Source organism: Patagioenas fasciata, chromosome 2, assembly GCF_037038585.1.
Source record: "Patagioenas fasciata isolate bPatFas1 chromosome 2, bPatFas1.hap1, whole genome shotgun sequence".
NCBI lineage: Eukaryota > Metazoa > Chordata > Aves > Columbiformes > Columbidae > Patagioenas > Patagioenas fasciata.
Genome location: NC_092521.1, coordinates 40,708,392 through 40,719,309, shown reverse-complemented (window position 1 = coordinate 40,719,309; position 10,918 = coordinate 40,708,392).

The window sequence follows — 10,918 nt, the reverse complement described above, 5'->3', positions numbered from 1 at the left end:
ATGTTGCAGCTATATGGCTTTCATTAGTCATGACCCATACATGGTATCTAAATAGACAAGCTGAGGTGAATCATTTTTTCCAGGGTTACTGCTGGCTTCATAGCTCAGCATCACTGGCGCACAGAAGGATGTAATGGAGTTACGAGAAGCTGCTGATGACATTTGGGAGTAAATAGCAAATTTGCACACAGCTAAGGATAAAGCATGTTTATTCACTGGAATTAAATAGGACATACACCCTATAAAGAAATGATTGACATTTTTTTCTCTCGCATGTGTTGTGAGAACTGGGTTGATATTTTTCATCAACAGATGAAAAACACAGAAACCACACGAAAAACAACTCAGTGCGATGGCAGCCCTGCAGTTCACAGGGCAGGAGCAGTCTGACATGCTACAGCCAGGAGATGCAATTGCAGCTATGAAACATTTCTGCAGCTGTGAAGCATGTAAAAGACATCTCAGAAAGGTGGAGAAATATGAAAAGAAAGCCTAAATAAAAATTTGTATGGTGTAGCTGCTTGTAGCTCAGAATCTTTTGCAGCCAGAACATTGCTAGTAAATAATTATATGTCACCACCTGCTGGTAAACTTTGAATCAGACTTGTGTGGTGCATTCTAATGTGAACTGTGCTAGTCAGTATGTGTTTCTTGTTTTAAAGAACAAAAATGGTATTTATTTTATGTGCCTAAGTATTTTTCTTTGTATTTACAGACACGTATAGCTTTCATGAAAGCTATTATACTATTAGTTTCTGGGGAAAAGTGACTTAGGTTTGTTCAGAGCCTGGGTGTTTTGGAGGCTGTGGATTGCTGTCGGTGCTGATATGCTGCGTAAGACCACTGATGTTCCTGGAGGCTGAGCTCAAAACCCGGCTCTTCAGGGGTCAGTGTAAATGTTGCTATTGACTTCAACAGAATCATGGCTTTCCTCTTCTCCAGCGGGAGGAGAGGGAGAGGAGAGGGAGAGGTGAGGGAGAGGGGAGGAGAGGCGAGGGAGAGGGGAGGAGAGGCGAGGCGAGGGAGAGGGGAGGAGAGGCGAGGCGAGGGAGAGGGGAGGAGAGGCGAGGGAGAGGGGAGGCGAGGCGAGGCGAGGCGAGGCGAGGCGAGGCGAGGCGAGGCGAGGCGAGGCGAGGCGAGGCGAGGCGAGGAGAGGCGAGGCGAGGCGAGGCGAGGCGAGGCGAGGCGAGGCGAGGCGAGGCGAGGCGAGGCGAGGCGAGGCGAGGCGAGGCGAGGCGAGGCGAGGCGAGGCGAGGCGAGGCGAGGCGAGGAGAGGAGAGGAGAGGAGAGGAGAGGAGAGGAGAGGAGAGGAGAGGAGAGGAGAGGAGAGGAGAGGAGAGGAGAGGAGAGGAGAGGAGAGGAGAGGAGAGATGCTGGCTGCTGTGTCCACCAGCAACAACAGACCTGACCTCCAACCATGACACACCATTGCCTTCACTGTGGTTTCCTCTTGAGGAAAAATTACTACCACAAAATGGAATTACAGCACCTCTGCATTGCTGCCTCTTCTTACCCTATCTTATTTTCTCCATCATTTTAGACCTTTGCTGAAAAAACATAAACAGGTTGCCGTTATCAAGACATCAGGCCAGAAATATAGTGTCTTCTTCAGACTGTGATCCCAAAAATAAATCAAACAGATCTCTAGCTGGATTCACCTTTTCCCTGGTTGTCTTGGGTCAATGGAAAAGGTAGAAGTCTTGTATACCTAGATAAGAATAGAGTATCTAAAAGAATATGAGTAAAACGATATTAAAGATACTGCAGAGAATAATGGCAATCAGTTTAATTATTTAATGATCTACATAGTCTATAATAAATTCATGCTAGTACAGTAACATGCTACAGCTCTATTTTAGCAACTGTCATGGTTGTTCAAAGGGCAGATTTTGTCTACATTGTGCTCTGCCTTCTGCAAAATTTGTGAGTCACCTGGCTTCAGGAAAATAGTGTGCTCAGATTTATTTTTTAAAAATTATTATTTATTTTTCTGTAGATTGTTTGAATGTAGTATGGTAGAGACAAATTCTCTTGTCATCTGATATCTCTGTGATATCTTTGACCCTGCCACTTTTTTTCATTATGAAGCACTCTGCATATGCAATGCCTTGTATTTGCATTAGGATAATCAACATTGGTGGCTTATAAAGTTGGACAGGCTGGGGAACTGGGTTTATGTGCATCCTGTTTCAGGACAATTGCCCCTGAGCATTTAAGTAATAGTATGGACAGATGTTTCCTCTAATGACCAAGTTAATATTTACATATTTATCTCAGGGTATCCTCAGAAGTGCTCATATATCAAGCAATTAACTTTGCTTGCTTACAGCATGTAGTTCATTTTCTCTCCGGGATTTCCTTTGTTCTTTTGGAATGTCAGTTCAGAATTTAGTAACCTTTCTGTCAAAACCTTGAACTTACAATGCCACTATCTACTCTTTAATATCAAGCATTATAAACTAAATTTCATTAACAAATACCATCCTTTCATTCAGATGAAAGTATTATAATAATAATATTTTGCATTCTGGCATGACAGGTTTCCTTAAAACTAGTAGAAAAGGGAACTACTAAAACTATGATTGCTAGGAACAATTGGGAATATTAAGATTTGGTTAAGTTACTTGTTTCTAGGTATCACAGAGAAGAAACTGTAAAGAAAGAGGGCAATTACAAAAGTGGAGACAAAAGAGAACTGAGATGGAAACCAAAGCAAGGAAAGCAAATGTATGCAAACTAAACCACGAGGAGTAATTACCGCTCACTCAGTGTAGCAAACTGCACCTTCTTAGAGCAATGTTTGTTTTGTTTTGTTTTTTTTAACTGTGGAGTTGAATCATATCACTTGATAACAAAACAGCAGCTTCTATATTATCCTATTACACCTAAAAGCCTAATTGCAGCTACTCAAAACACTGAACAGGGAGAAATCAAGGCTCAGAAGTGATTACAAAAATAATGCAGCTCACTACTATCAAATAATTATTTGCAGAAAGGTCGCTAGGTAACAAGCCAGTGGAAGATTACTACAGTACAGTTGTCTGGATGAACATGATAAGGTATTCTGGGCTGCCCCAGCAGGTGGAGCAGGGAATGTAACAGCACTTTCTGCCTTGCTTTGTTTTCCTTGGCTTTTCTTATGCTGCTGCATTGAATTGAGTTCCCCATCCTGTCTCCCACATAGCATTGTAGCTTACTAGTTGCTCTTTTACAATTAGTTGCATGGATTCATCTGCCTGTGTTAGCCATCCATTAAGTCTAGCTCTTAATTCGTATCACCTACTTCATCATACTCACAACTCACTTTACATCTCCATTTAGAAGCCACAGAGATTGAGATGTTGAAAGCTCCTTACACATCCAAGCTTATGTCAGCAGCAGCAGGTAGTGTGAGACAGTAAGAGCGGATATGTAGAGTGAAATGGTGCTGAAGACTTGATACCCACTCTATCCACCTTTTTTTTTTTTTTCCTTCTATCTTCATACTAGCTCTCTGGCCAAATAGACTGAATGTTCACCAGCAGAACAGATTAGGTGTCCTCCTGTATTGCAAAGGTCTAAAATGACAACAAAAAAAAATCTAAATATTAAAAAAGTTCCACTCTGTTAATTCCAATCCTGCCTCACCAAATGCAAACTAAAGCATTTTAAGAGGGGACACCTGGAAGCTTTTTTTTTTTGCACTCCTGATACATCTAAAATATGTATGCCCAAGTGTATTTCTACAAACATGCGTAAGACCTTCCCCCTTTTTACTTACATATCCAAGTAAGATAGTTCTTCATGTGTCTTGCTGGAAATTTAAATCGCATGATTGTCAGGGAAAAGAGAAAAAGCTGGTCAAGTAAGTCAAACCAAAGGCTCCAAATCAGCAATGAGGCTCAACCACTACCAAGAAAGCATCCAGCCCTTTCACAAATACCTTGGCTGTTGTTTTATCAGACACTTTAAATGGACACCAAAGGACAGTAGAGAGAGGGTTGTTTTGCTGTTCTCCCCTCTAAGGCAGGCACGTAGATGAAATCAGTCTGATTTTAGCTTTAACAGACTGAAGATTGCTGCAAGGCTTTGCCAACAGAATGGGAGAAGGCAGAGAGTGGCTGGTCAGATGGTAAAGGGCTGGGCAAGCACATAAGCAAATATTAAAAATAACCAGTGCTGCCAGTACTTATTTTGTGAGAAGGGTGGTATCTTCAGAACCACTCTGTTGTTTACAGTTATTTCTATCTTCTCTGTGCAGGTGCTGGTAACCCTCTGGTCCCTGTAGCTTGGATTTGTGCCCACACAGCATCAGGTTGCTGAAAGGTTGGCTACGTGCTGCCTTTTGTTCCTGAAGCAATCACTCTGTGCAGTAGCATCCTCTATCACTGCAACACGGATCTAAATGGAAAGGTCCACCACCTTACTGGTGGGATGCCATTTGGGCTGGGAGTCAGCTTGGGACCTGTAGTCACAGGGGAGACCCTTCAGGCTGTATCCACTGTAGAGCTAAGGGAAGAGAGAGGCCAAAAGGGAACCAGTAGTTGGAAACCATCAGTGAGTTCCCCTTTGATGGTGACTTCAGAGACTATTGTGGCCACTTTGGGATTGGAGAAGTCTCCAGAAGTTTGGGGGAAATGGAGAAGCTGGATTAACAATGCCAGCTGGAAAGGATTCACCACCTGGAAATGCTGGGGGCTGCGTGGTGGGCAAGGAGAATCTATCATCACAACTTTCCTTGGACAGCTGATCTCTTGTTTCAGGATCTTCTATCATTTTTTCCTTGGATCCATATATAAGCACAGGGATCGTTCCCTGAGAACAGTTGTACGTAATGTGTCTTTTAATGTGGATCTGAGCTTCACTGGACTGTGCAAAATGCAAAGAACTCAAAGAAGTGCGGGGCACACAGCTATGTGATTGAGACACATTTTACCCTTCCAAGGGAAAATACAAGTGTCCTTCTACTACTAGAATTACTTGAATATTACATTTTTCCCATCTCCACGTATTACTTTTTATATTCTAGTATTTACTGGAGGATACAAGTGAAGAACTAAAGAATGAGGGCCTTTCTGTACTGCACCAGAAATCTGGCAGTCATAACTTCATGTCTTCATGACCATATTTCTATGCAGCCAAAGAGTGCCTTTTTTTTTTTTTTTTGTCTCAAAGGACCCCTGGCAGTGAACAACATCTTCATTATGCAGAAGAAAGGAAAAACAAGGCATGGTGTTGTAATAGACATAATATGAAAGCAACTTCAAAGCTTGAGGCTGCTCAACTGTCCAGATTAGATTAAAAAGAGCTTAATATGGGACTCCATAAACAAGCTGTCCACAGCACAGCCTACTAGCTTTATGTGTGAATCAGCTTTCTGGCCTGAGAAAATCGAATTGCAACTGAGTGCAGATGGCTAATTTGAAAAACTATCCATATGTGCTGATGTTTAACAAGTCATACTGATTTTCCACTACCAGAATTGCTGTAATATTGCATTTTACCCATTTTTTTTATATATTTATAGCTTCACATTATTTTTAAATTTAAATAGGCAAAGAGCAGAGATTTACCTCTTATGCCTTTGCAGATGAAGAGACTTATACCACAAGTACAAAGACAAAAAAGAAATACACAAATAGAACATGGTAATGTAGAAAGAAAAAACTTATGGATGAGAGATGACAGGTAGGTGTTGCAGAGGCCAGGAACTGAGGAAGATAAAGACAAAACACAAAAGCATTGAAAGACCTGGGAAGTTCATAAATGAGAATGCTCTTCTTAACAAATTGACAAATATCGGTGCTCCTGTAGTCATATGACTTGAGTCTGATCTCAGAAGTTAAACAGGTTTGGTGTAGTCAGAAATGTGGTGGCAGACTTCCAAAACACACCACTCCTGAGCCACGGAAACCATCTGACTTGCTGAGTCAGTGTGGAGGCAGCTCCCCAGCAAGCCAGGGCACTGTGCCAACACCAACCCGTGCCCTTGGATAAGCTGCCTTCTGATGGCCCACAGCAATTCAAGTTCCCACGACAGCCTCCCCCAGAATTTTCAGGCTGGTCTCAAGACTTACAGTGGTGAGAGATGCAAAAGGGAAATTCTAATTGGAACTGCCCAGCAGTGGCAATTTGTGACTGAGGAATGATCTGGCACGGAGGGCAAGGAGGCTCAACCGCAACAAGGGGTTAAACTATCTGATAGCAGGAATGCCAGGGACAGAACACACTCCTTCCAAGAGAGTGAAGTTTCCCTTGGTGATGAGATAAGAAACAGCTTCAGCATTGTCTTGTAGCCATCCTGGAAGGGAACGCTCAGGGGCCCAAGCTCAGGGGCCACCTTTGGGCAGCAGAGCTGGACTGGGGACGGACCCACAGTGGGACGGAGGTGCCCCAGGCAACTACTCTTGGGGTTGGTGCTGGTGCAAGTGTATTTAAGGAATCTGCTTGTGATGTATGTTTGCAGACTCCATCTAGAACTGCATATTGTGGTGGGAATCTGCTCAATGCATAGTTCATTAATTTTTTTATTTTATAGATATGCACAAAGTTGTTTAATTTGCCTTGGGAGTATCATAGAAATTCTCCAACAGACACCACTGGAGGGCCTTGCTGAAGTGGTTGACATCGCTGCAAGCCTCAGCTTTCCTTCTCCTCTTCTGCCAGAAGTTACAGCCCCAGTGGCCACAACAGTGCAAGACGGATCCCACCACCCCAGCCCACAGGCTGCTTAAATTTATCCTCAGTGGCCTTTTAAGACAAGGTGCCAGGCTCCCATCGAAGTTTCCTCGTGCCACTCCTGCTGCAAGCACTTGTGCCATGTGTTTGCAAAGTAGAAAGGAGAGGTGGCCAGGGTGTCCTCCTCAAGTGGACTGTTTGCCTAATGATCGCGGTGGAGCTTCTTGGGCAGTGGCACTCAAGTCCGTGTAAATTCCCGCTGCAGTTTCACGTTCAGTTCTCTCCAGTGTATCACTGTGACCCAGTAGAGGTAGAACACAGAAGTAAGCTCCGCCAGGTTCCATATTTCGAGGGCAGAGGAGTCTGTGTGTAGTCCTCTAGTCTGGCTTCATGCCTTGTCTAGACCACAAAATGCCACCTAAATCAGAGACCATAACCACAGCCTGAATCACACTGTGTCTAACATGAATGTATAAAATGTTGATTTAGAGACACTGGGAGAAAGAAAAAAACATTGAATTCCTAGGGAAGCAGGTAAACAGTAAAAAACACCATTATTGTGCAATATATGCCTTATTTCTGCTATGCCTGCCTTCTGTTTCTAGTCTTTACAACATGAAAACAAAGAGTACAGGTTTTTAAAGACTGAAACTTGTATGTCAGAGATATGAAAGAGGTGTTCAGGCTATTTAAGTCCTTCCCAGTGAAATCCCACTTGTGGATCAGGCACAGGAAGAGCACACTCACCGCTCCCGCCTGCCCACGTAGAGCTCAAATCCAGCCCTTCCTCAGCTCTCTTTCCTGTCTCCTCTCTCCTAGAACTGACTCAGGGCCGTTGCATGAAGGAGCCTCTTGTCTGCAGGACCTCTGCTTCATCTGTTATCAAGGCTGGAAGGTGTCTAATGGCTGAGGAGGAGAGAGGAACACCTTGCTGCTCATGCCCTGGACTGTCAGGCTGAGCAGTTGGATGCTGTTCCCACCTTTGACACGGAACTCTCCTGACAAACAAGTTCTCTTGCCAGGCTCTCCACAAGTGGTTCCTGTATTTTCCTCATTTTCCAGTTGCCCCACAAAGGCCCTAGAGTCTAATTTTCAGAAGTGTTGGGCGCACGCAACTGTGAGTGAAGTCAAGAAGGTGGGGATTTAACAGAGTATCTTCTGTATTCTCACACAAACATGAGCCACAAGTTTGTAGAGCTGAGAGCTCAAAATAATGCATCATGAGCGTATTCATCTTACGTGCCTGAATTCCCTGTCTGTATCCTGGGAATTAGGATAGAAAATTAGTAACTGTTTGCACAGCACTCAGACACTGGAGTGTTACTCAGAAAAGACGGTGACAGCATTAGCATTTCCATCTTTAGAAGCAAGTTTGAATAGCAGACAGGAAATCAGGCATGAAACTGCCAAGTGAACAGTGGAAAATTATACATTCACTGAGCACCATCCACCCTGTGGGCTGAGGAAGGGACAATGAAAGTAATACATACATTGCCCATCAAAGAGGGGATAAAACATATATGAACAGGGAGTCAGAAACAAAGTGACCCCAGCAATTTTAATCCCAGCAGTTTCTAATGGTAAGTGCTTTACTGGAGCGAAGCTCCTGTAATGTAATTTCTTCTGTATAAAAGGTTTTTATGCTGAAATTCTTGTTTCTAGATGCAAACTCCAAAAGTCTTATTTACAAAGTCTAGAGGTGTATTGGCACAGCTCCGTGCAAGGCAGCACAGTTACTTAAGCTGTTTTGGGGCTGATTTGTTCTAGAAATACAAACAATACATCAGGACACTCCTTGCACCTGGCTTAGAGCAGGTCCTGTTAACTCCCTCGTAACTTCCCCAGGTACAGAAAAGCTTTAAGACAACTATTCTACTTAAAGCACTGGTGGGATGCTATCTTGCACAGCTCGTACAGGTTTTGAGTGACCGTTGATAACGTCTCATTGTTGACTGGGTGGAGAATTTCCTAACGAACAAAAGCACAGCTTGTTTCCTGCTTCAAAGGAGAAACATGGATTTTTGGGTAACAACCATGCATAATTTTATTAAGATTTTTGCAACTGTTGAGACTGATACAGATCAGTAGGTGGCTTCTATTATTCTTTGAAAGTTGGCACAAGAATATCAAAAAGACCCCACAAATAGTATATTGACAATGGAATATTGCCATATTATTGTCCATGGGTGTTCTAATTTCAACGAGCAAAATCTGATAACTCGGCCATTTGTTCCACCTCTGTCAAACAATAGATAATCTTTTTCCAAGTACCTTGGGCACTAATCAAGAGCCATTTGTTTGGGTGATTCACTTCCCACTCCTCAGAGCTCCCCAATTTCAGTGAAGTTCTTAGAAAGGTACAGCTGGGCCCTTCTGCTGCCCCCCTCTGAATTCAAGGGCACAGAATTATCTCCCTTGTCCCAGGTCCTCAGTTCATGTCACAGAGCAACTGCAGTGTGTGTCATCCCCTTCCAAGCTTTGGTTTCCCCAGGAAGGAAACTCAGACCCATGGGTTAGACTAGAAGAGCAGCTGGAATTGCCTCTGGTCTATGTATTTGAAGGACGAGGCCCCTGAGACATACCAAACTGCACTGGTTCCACAGATTAGATGTTCTCATTTTCTAGAAATTATCATTCTATTTTACTATGTTTTGTTCCTACATATAAATGAACAATAAATTTGAGAAAGCTTTTCAGTACCAGGTTAATTTTATCTCTCCAAAAGCTGTTTTTAGCAAGGATGCATCCTTATCTTGTTCTTCAAAATATTTACTGAAATTGTGTTTCATGTTTTGGAGAAAACAAAATTCACTTTTGTTACCAAGGTGGATGTCCCTCAGGTGGACATTGTGCCAGAACTGCTGCCTGTAACCTGGACTTTGCTTTTCTTAGATGACATACTCTTAATAGTGCACACAGAGTATGCCCAGCAAGTAATAGACTATATGAAGCCACTTTCTTTATTATGATGTCCTAGCAAAAATGAATGTCCATTACAGACTCATGGGTAAAATCAGGAAGTGTGCATTGACAGTGCAGGTCTGACATCCATCAGATGGATACCTTGATAGCAAGCTGTCTCAAGAGACCATGACAAGAGACAAAGTAATGCAGAAATAGCAAATAACAACCTAGCTTTCTGGAGAAAAGAGCAATGTATTCGAAATGAGAGGGGCATTCAATGGCAAACCAAAGGAAAACATTCCTCTTCAGTTGTCAGCACCAGCATCCAGCAGAATCGCATGACCTGGACAACTGTCAATCACACACCTGTACATTTCCATTCCACATAGACACTACTGTGGTCTTGATTCTCTAGGCTGGGTGCAGGGCTTCAATGAGCTCATGGACTCATAGAATAGAATGTCTTGAGTCAGAAGGGACCTTTAAAGGTCATTTGGTCCAACTCCCGTGCAATAAGCAGGGACATCTTCAACTAGATCAGGTTGCTCAGAGCACCATCCAGCCTGGCCTTGAATGTCTCCAGGGATGGGGCATCTACCCCATCTCTGGGCAATCTGGGCCAGTGTTTCACCACCCTCATAATAAAAAATTTCTTCCTTATATCTAGTCTGGATCTGCTCTACTTTAAAACCATTACCACTTGTCCTGTCACAACAGGCCCTGCTAAAAAGTCGGTCCCCATCTTTCTTATAAGCCCCCTTTAAGTATTGAAATCCACAATAAGGTCTCCCCTGAACCTTCTCTTCTCCAATATGAAGAGTTACAGCCTTGTTCTGAGCATGTAAAGTTCTAAACGTTTTACTGCACTTATTTTAACAATCACCTTTGGCTGCACAGAAAATTTAGCACAACAAAAGCAATAATCAACTGTTGTTATTAAACAGGAACTATTCTTCTTCCTCTCAGCCCAGAAGGCACCGAACACAGGATTTTCATGAATTTATACCCTAAACCAAACATTGCACTTCATATATATTTAATGATCTGTAACTGAATGACTCGGTAGACAAAGGTTCACATGCTCATACAGGAAGGTGCCAGACTCAGCTGATTTCCAGTTGTAGACACAGCAACATTAAGAGCAGCTGGAGAGAGGCTGGACCTCTGTATTCAGCGCTGCTGCAGCTGCTATCCCAACCCTACACATCCCTGTGGTGCCCACCAAAGATGCTGGTAACTGGAGAGGATCAAGAGATGTAATGAGGATTGGAAAATATACATCACAACAAAATCTCTGTTTAGCTTAACTAGGGTTATAACTGTGCAGGCAGCTCAAATGAAGAAACAGCCTGTTAGT